At 32.9% G+C, this 23,927-nt stretch overlaps 1 protein-coding gene across 1 annotated transcript in view; it reads right to left on the minus strand.

The window, feature by feature from the left end:
• The window catches only part of ADAMTS20 (ADAM metallopeptidase with thrombospondin type 1 motif 20), a 209,356-nt gene that overhangs the window by 54,734 nt on the left and 130,695 nt on the right, over window positions 1-23,927 (minus strand).

The raw sequence follows: 23,927 nt of genomic DNA on the forward strand, positions 1-23,927 counted from the left end.
ATCTAAATGATACACATCATCTATGAAGTGAATTATACCAGTGTAGGTCTTAATATTGCACTCAGTGAAGATCGGAAAAACAAAAACACTACATAATACTAAATACCATTAAAAGGATACAATAAAAAATGTGATGGAATTTAAAAATTCATGAAATGTAGCCATTTCTTTCTAGGATATTTGTAAGTGCTCAAAGAGAAGGTAATATTTAAATTCATTCTTGAAGGAGAGGTAAGTTTGTTGACAGACAAAGGTGAATGGTCTTATATCTATGTTTGTTATGACTTATCTAGACATTGTCCAGGTGTGTCTGTTTTGTAAAATTCCCAGAGTTCTTTTAACAATGCCAAGAATCCAAGAATCAGCCAGTAAATATACAGTAACTTGTTGGTATTTCTGATAAGAATTGCCAATTCATTTACAAAGTTATGTAATAACATAAGAGGGGACAAGTTAAATTCCAAATTCTAATTAAGAATTCAGCAATACATTTCCTCTATAAGCATTATCTATGAGTGGAATGTAAACTCACACATGTAGTACACTGCCAAAGTTAAGAATTATTTTTCAAGAAACTGAATAGTCTTCTACTCTATAACTTTAGGTCATCTTTGCTTCTCTCTCTTGTTATTTTAATCAACATAAATCTATTTTTATCAACCTTTATATTTTATAATTTGTAAGCATATTTTTATGCATTTTTTTGCTCAAGAGCTGACAATGGCTCTCTTATTGTCTTAATAGCAAGTCAAACTTATACTCCTTGCTTTTTTGATCCACCAAATTTTAATCAACATGCCTTCCCAACTTTATATTTTGCTGCTTTTCGCCATGCAAACCTTTGCTCCCTTTAAGCATAATTGCTTTCTCTTTAATGTGACACATTCGCTGAAACACGGGGCCTAACTCATTATTTCCTTTACCTAGACTAATCACTTCCTCTAATAATTATCCTTAAAGCCCTAATTCAATCCCATGTCTAGAGTAAATACACATCAATCTTTCACTTCCCCGAACTGTCCTGAGTCCTACCCTGTTTTTAGCACTTCATCATTTTCTACATTTTCAACTTTAGTCACATGCTTCATCTACGCAGCTTCCTGGAGGTCAAGCCCTTTTAGATCACCCATATCACATACAAAGTGGCATGTGTAATAACTATCAGCTGATGGACGTTGATTAATGGTATAAGCAATTTTTAATTTGCTTTTATTAAACTCTAAAATAATTTACTTAAAAATTTTAAATTCCATGAAATATATTCATTGGTTAAAAAACCAAAAGTCCTCTAGGAATGATAGAAAAAATACGAAATCAAAGAACTACAAAATAAATTATGCTTTAGATATACTTAAGTAAAGCTCTTTTTCTCCAAGATCTGAAGAGGGTAAGTACAGATTCTATCCTCGAGATTTAAAGAGGAGTAAGTCCAGCATTTTATCATATTTGATGAAATTCCATCTGGGGATTTCTCTAAAGTAAAACAGGACATGTTATGCAAACAGTTATGTTTTAGTTGGAATGAGGCATCCATAGAGTAACAACTAGTGAAATGATACCTTCCTTTCAAACCACAATACATTCTGAGTTGTAAGGATTCCACAAAATAGCCCATTTGGTATGAATATTCAAACATGAAGTGTTTTCTTCTGGTATCCCAGCAATCTGTTGTTTTTTTCCCTCTGTTTTATAACCCTGACACCATTATAGTCTTCTGAGGTTTTATTTAATGCTGTGTAATTCATTTCTAGCATTCTCATCAAAAGAATTTTTCTTGACAATCAGCCCTAGTTCCCTTAATTAGTCTTAAACTCTTGCTGAGATTTTTTTTTTTCCAATGACTACTATGGAACAGTAGATACAACACACAACTCATTTCAGAAGTAGTGATACTAAATAAACATACAAGTGCCCCGAACTGACAATTCTTATAAATTAGGTGAAGACAGATGTCTAAGATAAAACAGGGAATCTGAAACAAATGCAAAATTTGCAAGCGTTGAAAATGTAGTCCCCTCTAACATGATAACTTTGGAACAAGTATATTTTTATTTTTAGAGAAAAGCTGTACATAATTATAGAATAAGATTACTTCTCATTTTTAGGTGTGGATTTTTTTGTTTATATATAGGATACTACAGAAGAATGAGTGTATTGACTTAATTTGTGGGAGTCTTGTGGATTAATTCTGGAAACTTAAATTGTAAAACAAAATAAAATAAGGAAATAAAATTCATTTAGCTTCAGTTCTAGGATGGAAATCTTGTTTCTTTAGGCTTCCCTAAACTATTATATTGATCTGGCACTGTATCCTTTCTGACAGTATGGGGAAACATACAGGTACTGGTTAGAATTAATATGTACCCTAACTAGTAATTATATATCCCTGAAAAGTAACTGTTACAGTAGTCATGCATAAACTGTGCCCTTTATAGATTTTACAAGCTGGATAACTATAAGTAAGTTATTTAACCTCACTAGACCTTCATTTTTCATATGTAATATTGGTAAAATAACACTTATTTCATATACATCTCTGGGTAAAGGTAAGATGAAAGGCATTTTTTTTAAAGAGAGAAATAGCCAAACTAAGAAAACTCTAAAGACATCTGTAATGCTATAGCAAAATGCAAAATAAAATAAAATAAAATAAAATCAATAAAGAACTAAAAGAGTAGTGCAGAACATCACATTGATTAGATTCAGGACAAGATTGAAAATGTCTCCCATAAAGCAAATGGAAGAGTGAAGATGAGACAGAGAAGAGATGGAGAGTTGACATATGAATGTTGTTTCCTGGAAAATACTCTGTTCATTCCCAGCTCAAGTCATCATATCGTTGCACATGCATATATCATTTCCTCCCACTCCAACACATTCACCCATTTCATCCTTACGTACTTTTCAGTGGTGAGTTTAAATTTCATTTCCTTCTCAAAACTCCCTTCTCTGATGGAGGATATCTGATGTCCAATTTAGACGAGATTAGGTAGGGTTCTTACAGACTTTTTTTTTAGCACCCTTTCTCCTTTGCTATACTCAGTACACCTGTAATTGTCTGTTCTATGTCTCTTTTCCTTTCCAGACTATAAATCTGCTGAGAACAGACATATTGTAGGGAAACACACACACGCACACACACACACGCACATGCACACGCACACACAAACAGCACCCAGAATCACTCGTTTTTAATTTAGTGTGTCACGAATCATTCTACCTTTCTTTTACAAGGAGGAAATAATACCAATGCAGCATGAACCATAGGATCTTGCATCAATTTACTGACCAATGTTTGCCTGAAATAGTAGATATTCCTCTGGCACCACATGAACCGATTTAGATGGTACATTTCCAATGTAATAGTTATTTTACATAGTAATGATCATCCTCAACTTTAGCTACAAAAATCCTTAGTTGGCTATTTTGAAAAAAAGGCCTGAAGTTTGGTGTATAAAAAATCAAGTGAAATTAAAATTAAGAGTAAGCATTATTTATCCATTGGATCTTTTAATTAAGCTTGGCTAGAAAAGTAGCAAATATCCATTTCATTTGCTACTGCATAGTTTCATCTATGGATGAAGGCATATATATATTTGTTTTTATGTTAATCATCTAAACTTTGGTTAAACTTCTAAAAGAGTATCAAAACTAATATTTAATATGCTAAAAATTAGTCTTTGAAACACAATATTAGAAAAAGGGTTGACATCAACTGTAAGTTTTATGCTAAATATTTTAGTGAGTATTAAGATAAAGTTGATTACTGAGAGAGACTTCAAAGAAAACCTAGTTTACCTTCATACATGTTTCCTTCATATAAATTATTGTGTTATAATTTAAAAGTTTCTAAATCTGTACATAGCCTAAATTATTGCCAGCTGAACAAACTTTCAATGAGTGAATTTGACAATGACTCTGTTGCTGAAGCAGAGATTGTTTAGTTATTCCAGGTCAATCAGTAAGAACTAGAAGTATCTTACAACAGCTAAACTACTGCTCCTTAAACATGCCTCCACATTTGCTGGTAAGAAACATATTTTAAATTAAATAGAGGCCAGGTGAGGTGGCTCATGCCTGTAATCCCAGCACTTTGGGAGGCTGAGGCCAGAGGATTGCTTGAACCCAGGAGTTTGAGACCAGCCTGGTAACAAAATGAGACCTCATCTCTACAAAAAAAAAATTAGCCATGCATGGTGATGGTGATGCACATCTGTGGTCCCAGCTACTTGGGAGACTGAGGTGTGATGATCCTTGGAGCCCAGGGGATGGAGGTTACAGTGAGCCAGGATCACCCCACTGCACTGCAGCCTGGGCAATAGAGCGAGACCTCTTCTCTAATAAAAATAAAAATAATCATCAATAAATAAATTCAATTAAACATTCCAAAATTTGATAATATAATTGTAAACATTTCATATGCTTTTTCAAAAACCATTTTAGGGATGGTTAAAAATTATGGCACTTAATTTTTTAAGCTACCATAAATAACCTAACTAGACGTAAACTTCATAATTATCATTTTTCTCCCTCAACCATTTTATTTTAGTCCTCTATTGTTGTTATTAAACACAAAATGACGATAAGAAAATATAAAACTGAATAAAAATAAATGAGGTGGTATTATTCAATTTCACTTTGGCTTTTGAAATTTTCTGATTTTTTTTAAAAACACAATCCTTAAGAAGTCATCAAATGATAAGATAAAAACAAATTTTTACTTTATTACTAGATATGTCACTTTTCTTTGTCTGTTTTCTGACAGCAAGGTGCATAAGTCATTGTTGAAAGTGTAAGCGCTTATAACCTTATGGCTAGGTATCATGTCTATCCTATTGCTCATTTTATGCCAGGTATTAGCTAATTTCTGCAGACAACCAAATAAAGCCTGCTGAGGGTTCATGCAACCTTTTTGTTTAGGTAAAGGTAAACTTAAAGAAACACACATATTATACATTACAAATTCAAATCCACTTTCTCATTACAAACCAGAAATCATTTCCATCAAGATAGGTGCAACTTCATAAGATGTATCATACAATACATAAAATAGAGTGGTTTTTATTTAAACATCCACATATTATAGTAGCTAAAGATAATCAGATGTTGGAGTGTCTCTCTTGGAATAATTTGAGAGGATTAGTTGTGTTTTCCTTAGTCTTTGGCAATTCCAAATGTATCGATGAACTTTTCAACATTAGAATATGTATTATTTATCCTGTTTTTATCTATTTTCAAAATTAAAATATTTTATGCATCTGCAGCAAAGTTAAATTAAAATATTTTAGTAAAAAACACATTATAGCTATTTTGCTAAAGAATTTTTTAAATGATGTTTGATTATATTAAATGTCTTTAGAACACTATTATGAAATAAAAGATTAGTGTATGAAACAACATATTAAATCAGGAAATGATAGAATTTCAGGTCTAAACAGACCACAAATTAGATATTATGAGAAATAAAACACTATCATGTGTATGCATCCATGTATATGTCTTTCATTTTTTTTAGAAGCCTATAATAACGTTCTTTAAATAAAACAAAGAGGCTATATCTAAATCCAGAAGCCAATGATACTTGTAGATCCAAGAGAAAAGCCCACTATAGGAAAATCTTAGATAAGAGTTCATACAACCACTTTGTAATTAAGGGAATTCCCTAGAATGAAGAAACCTTTTTTAAATTGAGCGTCTCAGTTAGTAGCAAAGTAAAACATTAAAGTAGCTATAATAGAGTAGTAGGATGTATTCTGCTTAAAACAAAAAAAAATTGACAAAATATGCATATTAAGAGCAGAGTGTCAACTCTAAAATAGTACTGCTACTGTTCGTTTAATTCAATGCACATGTGCTCTAGGGAGTAAGACACTAAATCCATCAACAGAGACCCCATTCATAGTGCTTCCTGAAAGATTATACTTATAGTTTTAAAGTTTAATGGATTTGAAAATGTCCTTTTTAACTTGTTACAGGCGTTCTTTGACTATTCAGCTCTAATAAGCCAAGACAGCATTTGGTTTTAAAAATATTTATCACTGAAATATTTCACTCCATTGCATTGCATCTAATCATATTTAAAATTTGTAGCTACAGACTTTTAAAAATTTAAAAATCAGATTAATTTGCAAATATGTTTGACTCTCAAAGGAAAAAACCAAATGATTTACAACAAATATATCCAGCAGACTTTCATTAAATATCATTGTAATAATCATATATAATTTTATATTATTTTGAGCATATATGTATATGTACATACACTCTTAATGAATTTACAGTTCTTGGCTAATCCATGCACTATGAGAGAACTTACATGGAATTCATCTAACTCAATTGGAAGTAATAAAGATAATTTACTATAATTATTAATATTTTCTATATTATAACTTTGGAAAAGTTTTGTGATTAGTTTCACTTTCAAATATAAAACCTGAGGGAAAGCTGCAGTAACTTATGCAAATAGCTTGTACAGAAATACTCACTTATCTCGTTTTATAATATTATTTTCCACAAATAACTATTGGAAAATTAGAACAAGAAATCATCCTAGTGAGTGGGAATTAAAGGACTCAATTGATTGGATTAATTTTCTTCAACAGTAAGTTTTGATAAAGAATCATTTCAAACCTGCAAACAGCCGGGCGCGGTGGCTCAAGCCTGTAATCCCAGCACTTTGGGAGGCCGAGACGGGCGAAACACGAGGTCAGGAGATCGAGACCATCCTGGCTAACACAGTGAAACCCCGTCTCTACTAAAAAATACAAAAAACTAGCCGGGCGAGGTGGTGGGCGCCTGTAGTCCCAGCTACTCGGGAGGCTGAGGCAGGAGAATGGCGTAAACCCGGGAGGCGGGGCTTGCAGTGAGCTGAGATCCGGCCACTGCACTCCGGCCTGGGCGACAGAGTAAGACTCCGTCTCAAAAAAAAAAAAAAAAAAAAAAACCTGCAAACATTAGTTCTTGAACTTGAGTTTATTTTGGTAGAAGCAAGAGTAAACGTAACTCTAACTCAAGATGTGAGCACTATTTGTAGCAAAAATACTCAAGAAAAACTGCCATTCATTTAAAGCTTGTAATTTATACTTTTAACTTTCTAATAATATTGTTTGTGTGTACTACAAAGGGGAAATGAACATTTTGGACTCCTCTATAAAATCTGTTTAGCAAGTGGAACTCACCTAAAGAGTTCCTGTTTGGAGTTTTTATTGACTCATCCAGTAACATGAACCTTTACAAGTATAGGGTGACATGGAGAAAAATGGTATGGTTAATATGAGAATAATGCAAGTCTTGTCTATTTTTAACAATTTCTTTGGGGCCATTATTGCGAATTTACTTTTTCTTAATGTTTTTACACAAATCAACTGAAACACTGCTTTTGCAAGAATGTGCGCCACATTCCATTATAAAAACTCCACTCCCATCCTACCCCTGGGAGCCTACATCCAGAAGCATGACCGTCTGCCTTCCTGGACTGACAAATGCAGAAAACTATTCAGTGTGAGTAGACCATAAAAAGATAAAGAGATCAGAAAAATATCTAAAGCATACCTTTTAAAAAAAAAAAATTGTCTTTTAAGGCATTACTTACTATGGTAACATTTACAAATTCTTAAAATCGAGTGCCAACAAAATAGCAGGATTTACCATTTCAAGTTTCCACAAATGTTTTATGTGCTAGCTGTGGGAGTTAACAGCCATAAAGCCAAGAAGTTTGCTTTTAAGTAGGGTTATAAAGGCCTAAAAAGGAATATGTACAGAGTACTCTGAGATGAGAAATAAATGAGTTCTATGGATGCTTTGAAAAGAGAAACGTCAGAGTTGAGATTAAAAGACCACACCCATTGCACATATTAATGTCTGTTTTCATATGTAAAAAAGTTGAGGGAGAGTGTTTTAGAGATTAATTTCATATTTCAATGAATTTAAGTTAATTTCTAAGATTTTGCCTTTAATCACACAAAATTATTTGTATCAATATTTAAGTCAGGGTTTCATCATTTTCACTAGTGGAGAGTAGCAGATGGAATAATAATCTAGTAGTAGATGGGATTTGGTGTCAGAGGCCTACAATTGAATCTCAGCTGTCAGAAGCTATGATAATCATAACACCCACATCTCAAGGTGGTTGTGAGATTAAATTAGATAATGTATGAATAAACCTGAAATGGTTCTTGACACAATAATCTAAAAGCATACTAAACCTCTATTCCCTTTTTTTACTTCCTTTCTCAAATCCTGAATCTGTCTTTATCAAAAGACAATAAAGATAAACTATCCCCCCCAAAAAATATACTGTAGTTATGACAGAAATGTAGATCCTATATGGACAAAACAAAAATCGAATACTATGACACTAAAACAATAAGAATGCAGACAAACCTTTTGATAATTAAAAAATATAACTAAAATAAAGAATTCAATATAAAGTTTAAATATTGATAAAGTTTCCCATCAAGTAAAATCAAAAGACAGAAGTAGAAATAGGAAGATAAAAACAAGAAAATTAGAAGACCAATCCAAGAATCCCAATATTCAACCAGAAAGAGTTAAAAAAAAAAATGGTTGCATAGCAATTATCAAAGTGTAATACAACCAATTTTCCCAATACAAATCTTTTTAATGAAAGAGCTTACAGAAAGAATGTTTAGCAAACTAAATTTTAAGCACATTCGTAAACACTAAGTCACTTCACCAGAAACTGTAAGAATACAGGGATAAACAGAAAGGAAATACCAAAAGCTTCAGTGGAACAGGCATGGAAACAAGGGCACGTACAATGGGGAGGGAATTAGAATGCATTCGGATTTCGCAATAATAGCTCAGAATGCTAAAGTAAAATAGGCAATGCTTTAAAAATTTTGAGGGAAATTATTTTCAAGCTAGAATTTTATAGGTTGTCAATTATTCCAATATAAGGATTGACTAAAGAGAGTTCCAGGTTTGCACAGAAGGAAAATTGTACCTCTCATTTTTTTCATTTTTAAGGAAGGTACAGGCAGGAAGAAGTGTTTTAGTATGAGAGGGTAAACCAAAAAAAGAGAAATATATGTGATGTAAGAAAAAGTTATCAAAACCAAAGACCAGTGAAAACACTTCACAGGATGAGAGACTGGTAAAGCAGGGTTAAAGTCATCTGTGCCAGATCGGAGGAGGCAGATTGAGGGTGGAGGGGTCTCTGGAAGGAGTCCAAAATACAGGAAATACCCGAGCGTTTAGAAAAACCGTTTATAGAGATTTTACATACCTGTTCAAGCCCTTGAGAAAAAAAAAACAGTGATTAAAACATAACAAAACTAAAGCAAATTTTAAAATAAGGCAATCCACAGCAGGAAAAATTAAGAGTTGTATAAGAAAGGACAGTACACTACTTGGCTCCACACTGACATAGCAGCACTGCTGACTTAATCAAAATTGATTTGGAATTAATTTGGAATTCTCAACCTCTATAAAAGGGAGTCAACAGGTAAATTTATTTGGATATACCCAGAAACAGCTGAATAAGCCTATTATTTGGCAATATGGAGGGTAAATATCAAAAGACACAGATGAAAGGATTAGAGATTACTTCTAGGGGAGGAAAGACTTGGATTTCTGGAAAACAGAAGGCAGAGAGAAACAACTGTCTTCAAATATTTGCCCTGTAGGGGAGGAATTTGATTGATTCTTACTTCAGAGTGCAGAATCAGAATTGGAAGCAAATGTTTGTTTAGTTTTCCTAAGAAGAAATGGGCTATATTGTATTATGTATGGCCTCCAACTTTAGGAAGTTTCACTAGGACACAACTGAAGCTTTACGCACTTCAATTGAAAATTGTCTTCAAAGAATTTATGCTTTGTGTAGATAAGAAGGGATAAGAAAGAGAAAACGGGAAGTCTTTCCCAATTTTAAAGATATGATAAAAAGAGAGGGAAAATGATATCTTAAAAATATTTCAAGAATCACAATAATTTAACTCTTTAGATATATGCATTATTTATGGACAAATGAAAACATATTGCATTATTGTTGTTTACTCAAATGAGAAAAATGCAAATTCTACCTGAATTACGGGGCATCCTTTGACAGAAAGGGATTCTGCCATCATTTAGTCTTCAAAATTATCAAATCAGTGTCAAAGTTTTATATTGCCTCTTTTACTATGACATCAGGTGTCTAAATAAAACCTTTAAGTTTTCCCCAGACTTTTAATTTTAGCTTCCGATAAAATTGGTTTTCAAAAAGCATCTGTTTTCTTTTCTTTTTTTTTTTTTTTTTTCCAGAAGAAGTTTTGCTCTTGTTGCCCAGGCTGGAGTGCAATGGCACCATCTTGGCTCACTGCAACCAGTGCCTCCCCGATTCAAGCAAGTCTCCTGCCTCAGCCTCCAAAGTAGCTGGGATTACAGGCACCTGCCACCATGCCTGGGTAATTTTTGTATATTTAGTACAGATGGGTTTCTCTGTGTTGACCAGGCTGGTCTTGAAATTCTGACCTCAGGTGATCCACCCACCTCAGCCTCCCAAAGTGCTGGGATTACAGGCATGTGCCACCACGCCCAGCCCAGCATCTGCTTTTTAATACCATAAGCTAAACATCTTTGCAAGTAACGTCTCTTTTAAAAACCTTTATAGAATTCTTCTAAGCATGAAAAATAAATAAATATAAAAAACATTTCCCCAATCTGTAAGAATAAGCAACTATTCATCACAGTTTTCTCCATATTTTGACTTTAAAAATAACTATGTAAAATTTTCAGAGCTTCAGAGTGACACAGAAAACTTTAGAGAGAGCATTTAATAAAATACAAAGAAATCTCTTAAGGTACCTCCTCAGTGTATACCATAATATTAAATCACCTACTTTACCATATATGAATACATGGAATACCTTATTAACGCACTAGAAATTTGAATAAAATGATGACATTATAAATGAGAACTCTAAACTCAATAAAGGCAGAAACCAGTTCCATAAATGTTTACTGAATAAGGAAATGACCCGATGCTATGTAGAAAAAAGCCATAGGAACAAACTTGTATATATAGAGATAATCAGGCTTCCATATGCTTTCTGTATTTCTACTCAAATTATTTTTATACTTTTTTTTACATTTACAAAGCTTCAAATTGTCTAACACTTTTGCTCCAGAAACGTTAAGATCTGATATACTATTTTACAGCTACTCTTCAGTAGAGAGAAAATTCAGTTGCTTGAGCATTTTTATTTAAAGGGTGCGGTTTTACAAAGTTGAAATGTATACATACAGCAAAGACCTTTTAAATATGCAATCTACTTTATCTGAATGGCACAGAGTTGAATGATCTTTAGTCCCACAAAAATAACCCTGAAAGGAAAGCTGCACGTAATAGATCTCTTTTTCAAGATTTCTGTTGTTTTGTTCTGACTCTAAGGGATACCCTGTGGATCAACAGAAACAAGAAAGTTCTCCTGATTTCAATTCATTGACACCTTGCCAATTTTATTTTATTTTATTTTTTTACAGTAATTAAGAACATGTTTACTAATGCTCTTGTAAGCCAAACAATGAAACAAAATGAAAACTACTGAAAGCAGAACCAAGAATTCAGCGTTATGACAAAGCTTGTATTTTAAGAAGGTGGGGAAAGGACTATTTAATAAATGATGTCCTTGCAAGTGTTTAAGCTTTGTTAAGAAAACATTAACTCACTACACATATATCAGAATAAGTTTTCAATATAAAATGTTAAATATAAAAAATAATTTAAAAAATTAAAGTTCAAAGGAAAAACATAGGACAGTCATTGGATCTTTAAAGTCACAATCAGCACTTATCCACACACAATAAAGAGAGGCCAAAAACATGAGCAGACCTTGCCAATTTTAGATGAGAAACACTGACAAGGAGACAGGATCCCATTTGAGCCACTATCCGTGAGCCAGCTCCCTGTCACGGAAGAAATGTCCAGGAGTGAGGGATATGTCATGTCTGATTATCTTCCCTATTTCTAGATGTGAAAACTCTCCTAAGGCCCACGAATAAACAATAAAGGGGTTGCCCTCAGATAGAACAATGAACATTCTCTAGTTGATAGAATAGATAACTTTCTCTTTTTTTCTTTTGAGACGGAGTTTCTGGCTCTGCCACCCAGGCTGGAGTTCAGTGGCGCGATCTCGGCTCACTGCAAGCTTCGCCTCCCAGGTTCAAGTCATTCTCCTGCCTCAGCCTCCCAAGCAGCTGGGACTACAGGTGCGTGCCACCACCCTCACTAATTTTTTGTATTTTTAGTAGAGACGGGGTTTCACCATGTTGACCAAGATGGTCTTGATCTTCTGACCTCGTGATCTGCCCGCCTCAGCCTCCCAAAGTGCTGGGATTACAGGCATGAGCCACCTTGCCCAGCCAGTAATAATTTTTTATTAGTGTATCAGTATAAATTTTCTTTTATTCTTACCTTCTCCTAAAGAGAACATAGTCACATCGTTTACACATTATCATTTATACATTATCATTCACACGTTTTAATTACCACACTATATTTAATGACATCACAAACAGAATGATTAATCATCAGTGACACAAAATGTCTTCTGATTTTTTTCTATCAAATATTATAGGGTTTGTGTATGAGGGGCAAAATCTACTATAATAAAAGACATGAACTTTCCTAAATCTGTGTTTACACCTTGAAAAAAGTTATAGGAAAGAAATAGAAATGGTTCTACTGTGGGCAAGTCTTTTTCTGACAATTTTAATGATTATAACAAACTAGAAATCTGACTGCTTGCTTTGGTATTTTAGGTATGTTGTTATTCATATTTTAGAGCTATTTTAATTTAGAGTAATTCTTACTATTAATAAATACCACCTTAAAAGAAATATTTGTCTCAAAATAATTTGACAATCATATGTTTAAGTATTTCAATTATCTAAACTTAATGATTAAGCATATCAAATTGATTTTATAAAACTCTTTTTCCTGCCAATTTAATTTCATTGCAAGTTTCTACTGATTTTGAATGGGTTCTAACTTCCAGAGATAGAATACTTTACCAAGTATCAAACTGATATTCAAAACACCTGAAAAAGCTAACAATAACGAAACTTGACTCAGGGAGAAGAAAATTCATTTCTTCCCTTTTCAGCCCTTGAGGAATCTTTCCCATCCCATATCCCACCACATTCCTAAACTCACATGATTGTGTGTGCAGAACTAACCATATGTATATTCTTTCGTTTTAACATTTTTTAACCTGCTGTAATACAAACTCTCCTATGTCCTGATCTAATTGTATTTTTACCCTCCACATCTATTGGTATCTAACACATAGTAACTGCTAGGTAAATATCTACTGAATAAATAAACTTAATAGAAATTCATAAAGATTAAAAATTAGGGATTTAGCATTTTTTAAAAGGAGAAATAGTGCAGGGAGACTAATCTTTCTTCTCTTAATTAAACTGGCAGAGTAAAGTAGCAAGTTTTCCCTCCTAAAAAGTTTGCCTTTGAGATAATTTTAAAATAAATCTTTGCTATACACACAAGCCATCCATTCTCTAAACAGAACAGTTTGCTGTTCTCTCCATATTTGTTCGCTTTAATCCTCTCAGAATCTCCCATCTATCTACTTAATGCAAAGAAGTAGAAACTCATTTACTGTTGCTACTTCTCAGTAGCTATTCCTGGGATTGGATGACCATAAAAGACTGAAATGAAGAGGTGATATGTCCTTCAATACATATATTTAACAAGGTACTTATATCCAGAACCAAAAATAACTCCCATATATCAATAAGATAATGCAGAAAATCCAACAGAAAAGTGGACAAAAGACTTCCATAGGTGCTTCAGAAAATAGGATATCCCCTGGGAATAAACAATTTAGCCATCAGAGAAATGCCAACTACAACCACAAAGAAATACCACTACATACTCACTAGAATTACTAAAATTTAAAAGTCTGATAATATCAAGTGTTGGCAAGGATTTGGGGCAACCAGAATTCTCATACAGCCACTTTAGAAAACTGTCATATAGTATTTACTAAAACTAAACTAGTTTACACTATATACACTAAGATCCTGCAATTCAACTCCTGGCTACCTAGCCAAAAGATGCGGACATACATGTTCACCAAAAGACATGTCTGAGAAATGTTCATCACAGCATCGTTTGTAGGTCCCACACTAAAAACAATCCCAAATATTTGTCAACTGAAGGATAAATATTAACACAAATCATATTAATTCATCTATTCATAGAAGTTATACAAGTTATATACAACTCATAGAAGTTATATGCTTATATGACACAGTACTAGATTGCAATGAGAAACTACAATTACATGCAACATAAATGAGTCTCAAGTACGATATCCTAACTCTCACAAATGTTCTAAGTTCCATTCGTATAAAGTTCAAAGGCAGGCAAATGAATCTATTATGTTTGATGTCAGAAAAGGGGTTACCTTTTGGGAAGATAGTAACTGCAAGGGGGGATGTTGGGGAATTTCTGTGGTGCTGATGTTCTCCGTTTGAGCATTGTCTACATAAGTGTGTTCACTTTGGAAAATTCATTGAACTGGACCATTATGATTTGAAGTTTTGCTGGATGTCTTATTTCCATAAAAGTTTACTTTAAAGAATAAAATAATGGTCCAAATTGATTCCTCTCTTATACTAGAGTACAACTTCCTCAAGTAAACTTGTTTCAGATTGTTTGATATATTGTTAATTAGCCTTTTCTACCATATTTGGATATTTAACTCCTTGAGAAAAAATAATATATACTTACTGGATAAGTGATAACAATAAGCAAAATATATTGGGCCTTTATGTAACAGGCCCTATTTCAACACTATTCCTATTCCATTTTATCCTTAAAAAATACTCTCCTTAATTAGCTACTATTTTCATTCTAAGAAAATGAAATGTTGGAAATGCTAAGTAACTTGGCAAAGGTCACTGAGTAAAACAGGAGTCAAACCGAGGCATTCTAATACCACAGCTCTTATTCTTACCTACAAGATCTCGAATAGACTTAATATTTAATACTTCAAGGCTTAGGAATAATATGTCTTCAAACTTTTTTGATAAATGAAAGTTCACATTTCTCTTGGTAAAGTCAAGATTATATTCTCTTACATGAGACTATCTAATACAAAATCTTGTTATGCATCATCACATGGGCTCTTCACACTGCAACGTGTAATCCTAGTGCTCTCAAATTGACATTTTCACTCATTGTCAAAACTTTTACTCTCCTCAAGTTCAAACTTCCCTGATCTCAAAATTACCCATCTTGGCTTTTATCAAGTTTATTGTGTTCAGATGTTTACTTATACTTCCTTTACTCCACCTTCAGATGCCACCCCACCCTTGGATCAAAAAGTGTCCCATCAATCACTCCTCCACTGGCTTCTTCTACTCTACCTACAGACACTTGAGTGTGATGGGTGAGTAATCCATAAACACCTGATGACTAGCCGCATGAATGGCCCCTAAATCATCCTCAGCTTTTGGAACATTCCCTCCTTGACTTTTCATCTCCAGTCTGTCACTTTTCAGTTTGCTGATATTTTATGATGAGAATTGTCCACTAATCTTCTCAAGATACACTTCTGACACCCAGTCCAAAAAAAAAAAAATCAAGTTTTTCTATACCTATAGAATTTTTAAAATTTCTTAGGCATGATCCTCATTGGTCCTCTTTGACATGGCCCTAATTCATATTTCTAATTGTATGCCCACCCCTTGTTCTCACAAACTAGTTTCACAAACTGGCTTGTCATCACAAACAAGTCACACTGAACTACTTTTTTTCTGATCTGTATAGTTTTGCTCTAGGTGGTCTCCTACCTGGTACCTCTTTTCTCACTCAAAATCCTATCTACCCATCAATCCTTAGACATACACCTTCTCCCCCATAAATCCTTTCATGTTTCTCCAATCAGACGCATATTTTCTGACTTCCTATGATATCCCTTTCTGGCTTGTTATAGTTATTTGCATGTATATTTAATTTTCCCTAGACTGTGAGTCCTTTGAGGAGAGTATGCCATTCTTATTTATCTTGTTTTCCACAATTCTTAACCCAGTGCCTGGTAGACAAGGGATCTCAATAATCTTGAGTGGAAAGGTACATGCAGTTCTGGCAGTGCAATGGCCATGATTCCCTTCATAATTACTTCTAAGACCTCTGGGTTTCCCTGAGTCACAGCTGCAAAATATCAAAAGCTGTCTAATAGGATCACTTTTCAGCTCAGTTAACCGACACAGAAGGATTTATTATGTGACTTAATAACTCAACTATCAAAAACTTTGCAATATTTCACTTAATTCTTACAAGTATATGTAAAACATATAATAATGTAGAAGAGTTTTAATACATAAATGTATACATATTGTATACATTTGTATACATATTGTTGTAATACATATTACAACATAATGTGATAACAAAGTACCTTCCTAGGTATGTCCTACTAGCAGTTAGGACTTGGGTAAATTAGTGTATGAGGTTAAGTACAATCTAGGGGGTGAGGATTACAACCAGGAAGAAGTCAATAGTGGCTATGAAAACAAATTACATAATTCCAATACTGACTCCAATTTATAAGGTTTGAGATGTATTATTAAACATATATTCCTCATAGGCATCTGAGTTTCTAAGTCACAGTCTTTCAAAAGGATATATTGCTCAGAGGCAAGGGTGAGTCACTGGAGTGCCCCAAATATTATTTTTTTAGGACATATACTCATATTTGTTTTATCTAACATTTCAGGAAAATTAGCAAGATTTACTACATGGGGCTATATGTCAGTCTGACAGACAACATTTATAACTCATTAGGTTTCCTGACAGAAGAAGGAGACCATCACTCTGTCATCCACTTTCAGTGTATTCACTGCAGCTCATACATGCCCACTGAGGAAGATATATGAACTCTATGATACGTATAAACTCATAATCCTCTGTAGTGAGATGAGGAGTGCCAGGAGGAACTGCAACTGCTGCTGCTGCTGGTTGGTTTATGTTTTAGTTTTAAGCACACAGACTTTTGCTGGTTACATTCAAAGTCATAATGATCAATGGGCTCATAAAGATGGATTACCAATTTTTATATTACCAAAAAGACGCTTGTTCCAAATTTGCTGAATTTTTTTCTATGAGAAAAATGTGACACCTAGTATTTAGTCTTTAAGATGAAGAAAACATTTAGCAGTAGTTGAGAAAGCAACCACTTTTGGAAACGCCTTCTACTCAGGAGATAACATTTTGAAATGTTTGGAAACGTTTCTCCTGATAGGTGATTTTGCCAAGGGCATTTTCTTTTCTTTTCTTTTCTTTTTTAAATGGAGTCTTTTTATGTCGCCAGGCTGGAGTGCAATGGCGCGATCTTCACTGCAACCTCCGCCTCCCGGGTCCAAGCGATTCTCCTGTCTCAGCTTCCCGAGTAGCTGGGATTACAGGCACACGCCACCACGCCCAGCTAATTTTTGTATTTTTAGTAGAAACAGGGTTTCACCATGTTGGCCTGGATGGTCTCAGTCTACTGACCTCGTGATCCGCCCGCCTGGGCCTCCCAAAGTGCTGGGATTATAGGCATGAGCCACTGTGCCTGGCCTCGCCTAGTGCTATTTTTAAAACTTTGAAGCAAAAATTTCAGAAACAGTATGCCACTTGTATATTTTTAAAATGTTGAAACAAAAATTTCTAATCTGTTTAAATAGCTTCCAAATATTTCAAAGTTTCATTGAGTGTTAAAGCTTCTTGTTAAAATATTAAGCTACAGCTTCTTTTAGTAGTACTTCAAGAACTGAATGACATGGAAAACAGAAATTTGAGAAACAAATTTCAATTTTTTTCCAATAATTTTTTATACTGGATTTGAAGTCAATTACTGGCATATATCAGGAGCATTCAGTGATAAACTTTGTTATTTTATGTGATAAATTTTGTTATTTGTTATTTGGAGATATTTTGTGAGGTATATTTTTCAGCTAAAGAAGTTATTGAAACCACATATTGAAATAAACCATATTTTAAAACTACTATAGCACAGTGTTGAACCAACATTTTCAAAATTAACAAAACATTCTACTACTTTTAAAAAAATTAAATGGTTAGAATAGTTGTGAGAGAAAAGTTACCATTCACAAAATAAAAATTATATTTAACATTAATTATTCAACTTACCCGTTTAAATTTACACTTGTATATCTTCTATAAGTCACATAATCATATGTTAGTTTATGTGTGCAATGTATGCCTATATAATACATATATATAAGGGCATATGCTCAAAATGTTCTGAGGATGATAAATATGATCAAAAAATTAAAAATCAAATGACTTAAAAATGTTTATTCCTAATAAGGAATAAACATAAGAAAGTTAATGTCTGAGTGATGTGATAATGTAGAAATTAAAATATGATTTTCTCAAACTATTGGAAGGTAACACATAAAGGTTCTATAACAAAAATTTGGGATATCTAAATGCACTAATATTAAGAATGTTTATATATTTTTTATAAACAGCCTCAATATATAGCACATAGATATTATAGAGCACTAAGAACAATTTCTTGAGATTCTTAAACATTCCTGAAGCATTATGCCTGAAAAATAGGAGAACTGCCATGGAAACATGGACACTTTCACTTTCTTTAACATGGAAACATACAGAAAAAAATATGGCCTATAATCATTTCATATTGAGAGTTTTTAGGGTTATTTTATACCGTACATTCCAACTTCACTCAACATTATAACACACACACACACAGAGACACACACAGTCTCCTCTTTTATGATCTCACCATTAATTAGAGTATCCACTTAAATTTTTCCCAGGCCATACATTTCAAATCTGCAGGGCCAAATTTTGTCTTCAAAATTATTTTCCGAACATCATATCTAGGACAAACTACACATCCATCTACATCCCCTTCTTTGGTGACATATGAAATCCACATGTGCAGAAAAGGTAAATGCTGCAATTATGCAAAATATTATTCTTTTATGGTAGGGAATTAGAACACTGCTTCTCTCTTGTCAGGTTATGACAGAATAGCCTACTAGTTTAGGCTTTGTAGAAGGAACAATTGCCGAATTATTTTATTGTTAAATACAATCTTCATTACTAATTATTGGATTATCTCAAACTAGTAAGCCCCAAATATTATGGGTCTTCAGTATGATAAATCACATGACCGTTACTGAAATGTGTTAGGAATCTCACCCTGCATTCTGACCATCTGTTTATTAATTACATGCATTACTAAACTGCAAACACCTAGTCCACAGTGCCTGGTTTATTTCTAGTGACCAGCACAATGTCTAATATGTAGTAGATACTCATACTTTTGGGGAGAATCAACGAATGTATTTTAGAAAGATACAGTAGAAAACATAATAAATGGAGAAATACTAAATACTTAATATTGTTATGGGAAGTGTATTATAAAATTTATTTTTAAAATAGATTTCTAACCTGTTTACTATGCTTATGTATCTTTTTCAAATTTAAGAAAACAATTACTATAAATGTTTTCACTGAACACTTTACAAAGTCAACATAAAGAAGTGGCAGTTTCTTGAAACGATTTGCCTACACATTACCTGGCTCCTGCTGGCCTTAGGAGCAATAGAGGCAGTTTCTCGCTGAGTGCATCTCTCTTAAATGGGAGCTACAGGGGGAGTCAGAGCCCAACACCCTTTGCTCAGACCCTCAGTGCTCTTTTCAAACGGACAAACGTCAGATTTACTGGTGTTTGCTGCTACCACATGCTCATTTCTTCTCCTTCTTCTTCTTCTTTTTTTTTTTTTTTTTTTTGAGACAGGGTCTCGCTCTGTCACCCAGGCTGGAGTGCAGTGGCACCATCTCGGCTCACTGTAACTTCCACCTCCCAGGTTCAAGTGATTCTTCTGCCTCAGCCTCCAGAGTAGCTGGGATTACAGGTGCATGCCACCATGCCCAGGCAATTTTTATATTTTTAGGAGAGACGGGGGTTTCACCATGTTAGTCGGGCTGGTCTCGAACTCCTGGCCTCAAGTGATCCACCCACCTTGGCCTCCCAAAGTGCTGAGATTACAGGTATGAGCTACCACGCCCAGTTTACACGATCATTTCTGACGGTGCTTCTATTTGTTGCATTCCATTATATCGTATAATAGATTTAGTACAGTATATATTTTTTTCTGCACAATGTTTCAGAAGGACTTTTTTTAAGAAGAAACACCAAGTGAATGCACCAGAATTTAGGGTTCAAGTAGCAAGCTTTCATTTAAAAAAAAAAAAACAACTTTCTTATGTTTTTGTGTGAGGAGAAACAATCTTTAAGGCAAAAAGGAAAAAAATATATATTCTCTTCACTACTGTTGGACAGTCATCATTCCCAAAGCACACTGGAATACACTCTATTTGTTTACCAAATATTATTTCATTCTATGTCAGGAATAAAAACATTCCAAGAAAATAAATAACTTCTAAAATGAAACTTAGTGAGAAAATATAAGTTGATTAATATAAATTTACTTAAAGAGCATTTGCTAGTTGAATTATGTTACACGTAATGTCGCTTACTATATATTAATGAGAAAAGTAAAACTTTTACTCACCCTTTAAAGATTACTTTGGTCATAAGCATATCTATTTTTAACTTATTAAATAAGTTTGCTTACATCATTAATTTGTATTCATTGTTTATAATATATGAAAAGAAAATTTATAAAAACTTCACAGTATTTAAAAATTGACAGCTAACAAATAAGTCTTATACTTTTAAATCTCAGTGTTACTTTCTAACAGGAATATTATGTAAAAAATACAGTAGCTTATACATAAACTAAATACAATTATGAAAACATATACTATTCAACAATTAAATGTTTAATAAGAGAAATTAACAGTTTGTTATTTAAGGAAAACACCATCAAAAGAAAGGAGGCATTGCTTATATTAATAATACAAGATCTGTTCAGTGACTTAGAACATTTTAAGTGCAAGGAGTAAAAATACAACATACATATGAATGACATAAAGCACAAAGCCACAATACTCATTAATAAACGGGTTAAAATACAATCATTTCACGCTGACTAATCACCAAAAATGTAGCCATTGAATTAACAAAGATTAAATTTATTTATTCCTTTTTTTATTACAGCACAAGACTTTCTACAACATGAAGAAAATTTAAATGTATCTTAAAACTTTCTAATAATAATTTAAATAATTTAACATTTCACATTTCATTTGCTTTAAAATGAAAAATGTTTCTGAGATTTAATGTCACTCATACACACACACACGCGTGCATACACACTCCTAATTTTCTACTTAGTCAACAGGATCTGCTGAAGTTAAAGTTATCCATGAAAGAATATTACTCTGGTATGCTAATAAGGTATTCTGAAGTTTGTCTAATATGCACCAACACTGAAAGAGGTAAAATGTTATATTTGGTATTGACAACAAAACTTCAGATCTCCTAAACCCATTTAATATAAAAGGCTAATTTAACAAATAAATATGCTTCATATAATAAAAGAAATCCAGTCATTCTAATGATATGTAAGTACTTCATACATACAAAAAGTAAATAACTATGTTTGTAAAAATTCTATACAAACATTTATTGTAATTTTTAAAACTTCAATATATTCAACTTATCAAAAAATAAAAATATTACATTTCTTCATAGTGCAAAGACTGAATTATTCAATGAACTCCTTTTGGGATATACATGTAATAAACACTAAAGAATTCTGCACATCTGCCTTACTATTTGGCAATCTGTGATTATTGTTTTCTTGGTCATTTGTTTTTGTGAGGTTGAAAAGTCATCTATATACAGGACTTTAATGAATATTCATATTTTTCACTTGTGACATAATTTACATACAAAAAATAGCATAACAAAAATATACTGGAATATAGTATTAGATACATTTACATAAACATTGCATGAATATCACAGTGGATATGTAGAGAAGGTTGATGAACCTTAAAATGTAAAATATCAAAGGATCAAAAATATCTAAAACTGACCTGGAATGAATTATTTGTAATTTTAATCTTCTATAAATCTAAGTAGATGTTTATGTTAAACTTAAAAGCATTATAAAGTCTATTAAATAGAACAGGGGTCAGCAAACTCTTCCCAGAAAAAGCCAGATAGTAAATATTTCAGGCTTTGTGGGTTACAGAGTTTCTATTGCAACTAATTGATGCTACTGCTATAGTGCAAAACCAGCCATAGATAACACATAAACAAATGAGCATGACTGTGTTCCAATAGAACTTATTTACAAAAATAGGCAACAGGCCGGTTTGGTCCATGGACCATAGTTTGTTGACCTCTAAAACAGAGAATCTGACTCAAAAACACTTAATTTTAGTTGTTTCAATACCTAGTATAAAGCATGAGACCTGAGTAAATGTTTAATGCTTCGTGGATTAAAAGCATGAATGGGTAGGGAAAATAAAATATCTGTGCTCAGAAACAAATGCCATTACAATTCAGTCTCATTAGTGGTTAGGATTCTGCTTTCCTAATTGGGAAAAAATTCCAAGAAAGTAATCCATAGCCTTCTTAAGAACTAGGCTTGCAAACTATAACCAATAAAATGAAAGAAGATGCAACAGAGACATAGTAAGCAGAAAGTGGATTTCCAATCTAACATAGCTAATAAAAAATATCTTTTTATGGTGAGTTCTTACAGTATTTCAAATCTCCCAAAGTAAACTGTAAACTCCATAAGGATAAGAAATATGTTCCAATTATCTCTGGATCACAGTGCCTAGTATATACGAGATGGTCGGTAATGACATTTATTAAATACATATGTGAGTGCTTTCCATGGCAAAATATGTTTTTCATTAGATCCCACAAGATGATGGTCCTTTGAGGCAGCAATTTTACTTTAAGATCCTCCTATAAAGTTAAAATGTTCTGTTGTTTAACATCATCAGTCACACTTTGACTATAAAGATGAATTTCAGCCTGAACCAGAGCTTGACCTACTCTTCAAATAACATGACTTGAAACTTGGGTTTGCATCTTATTATAAAGATGTTTGAGTAGGGCAAAACAAAACAAGTGCAGGCATCAAGTGTTGGTTACAAAACTGGAGTTATAACTAATTTTCAAATAAAGAATCACTTAGCTTTATAAATTTAATTACAAATAGATTATAAACTCAAATCAGTTTTTCACTTAACGGAAATGTACTTGGTCATTCACGATTTAAAAGATCAATGGTAATCAAAATGCCTATTTCAATATAGTTATATATTAGTTACTCCTCAAAAAAAAGATATTTGAAGATCACTAAAGAATCATTCACAAACAAAGCTTATGAGTTTTGTCTATGGCTCCAATAAAAACTCAGAAAATTAAAATATTCCCAAACCACAGTAACTCCACAAAGTGGGAGAAATGCATAATCATATAAATTATTACATAAATTAAACTTTTGCATGACATATGTAAAAAACTGTAAACAAGTTATGCTGTGGAAGTAAATTTCTCTACTTTTTTAAACATAATATTTTCACATTTCCGAACAAAATAGTAAGTCAGATAATGACAAAACACAAGTTTTAAAGAATACTATTTGGCTTTTGGATCAGTTATGGATATCAACAGATGAAAGCCACACATAATTATATGCTTAAACAAGACACAGCCTTAATTTGCCATTTTTACAAGCACAACGTCAACATTATATATAAATGTAAATAATATAATATTCCTGATTAATTGACAGCAAACCAAAGATAAAATGGAGAAAAATATTTCCATTAGAACAGTGGTATGGTCCAAAGTTCACATATTAAAAAATAAATATATAAAATACCATTATATATGGTATACTACTTGAAATTAAATGGATTCCTCTTCCAAATATCAAATTTCAAAACACAAACCAAGAGGGTCAATGATCTACTCTACAAA

This window comes from Macaca thibetana, chromosome 11 (assembly GCF_024542745.1).
Source record: "Macaca thibetana thibetana isolate TM-01 chromosome 11, ASM2454274v1, whole genome shotgun sequence".
NCBI classification, from domain to species: domain Eukaryota; kingdom Metazoa; phylum Chordata; class Mammalia; order Primates; family Cercopithecidae; genus Macaca; species Macaca thibetana.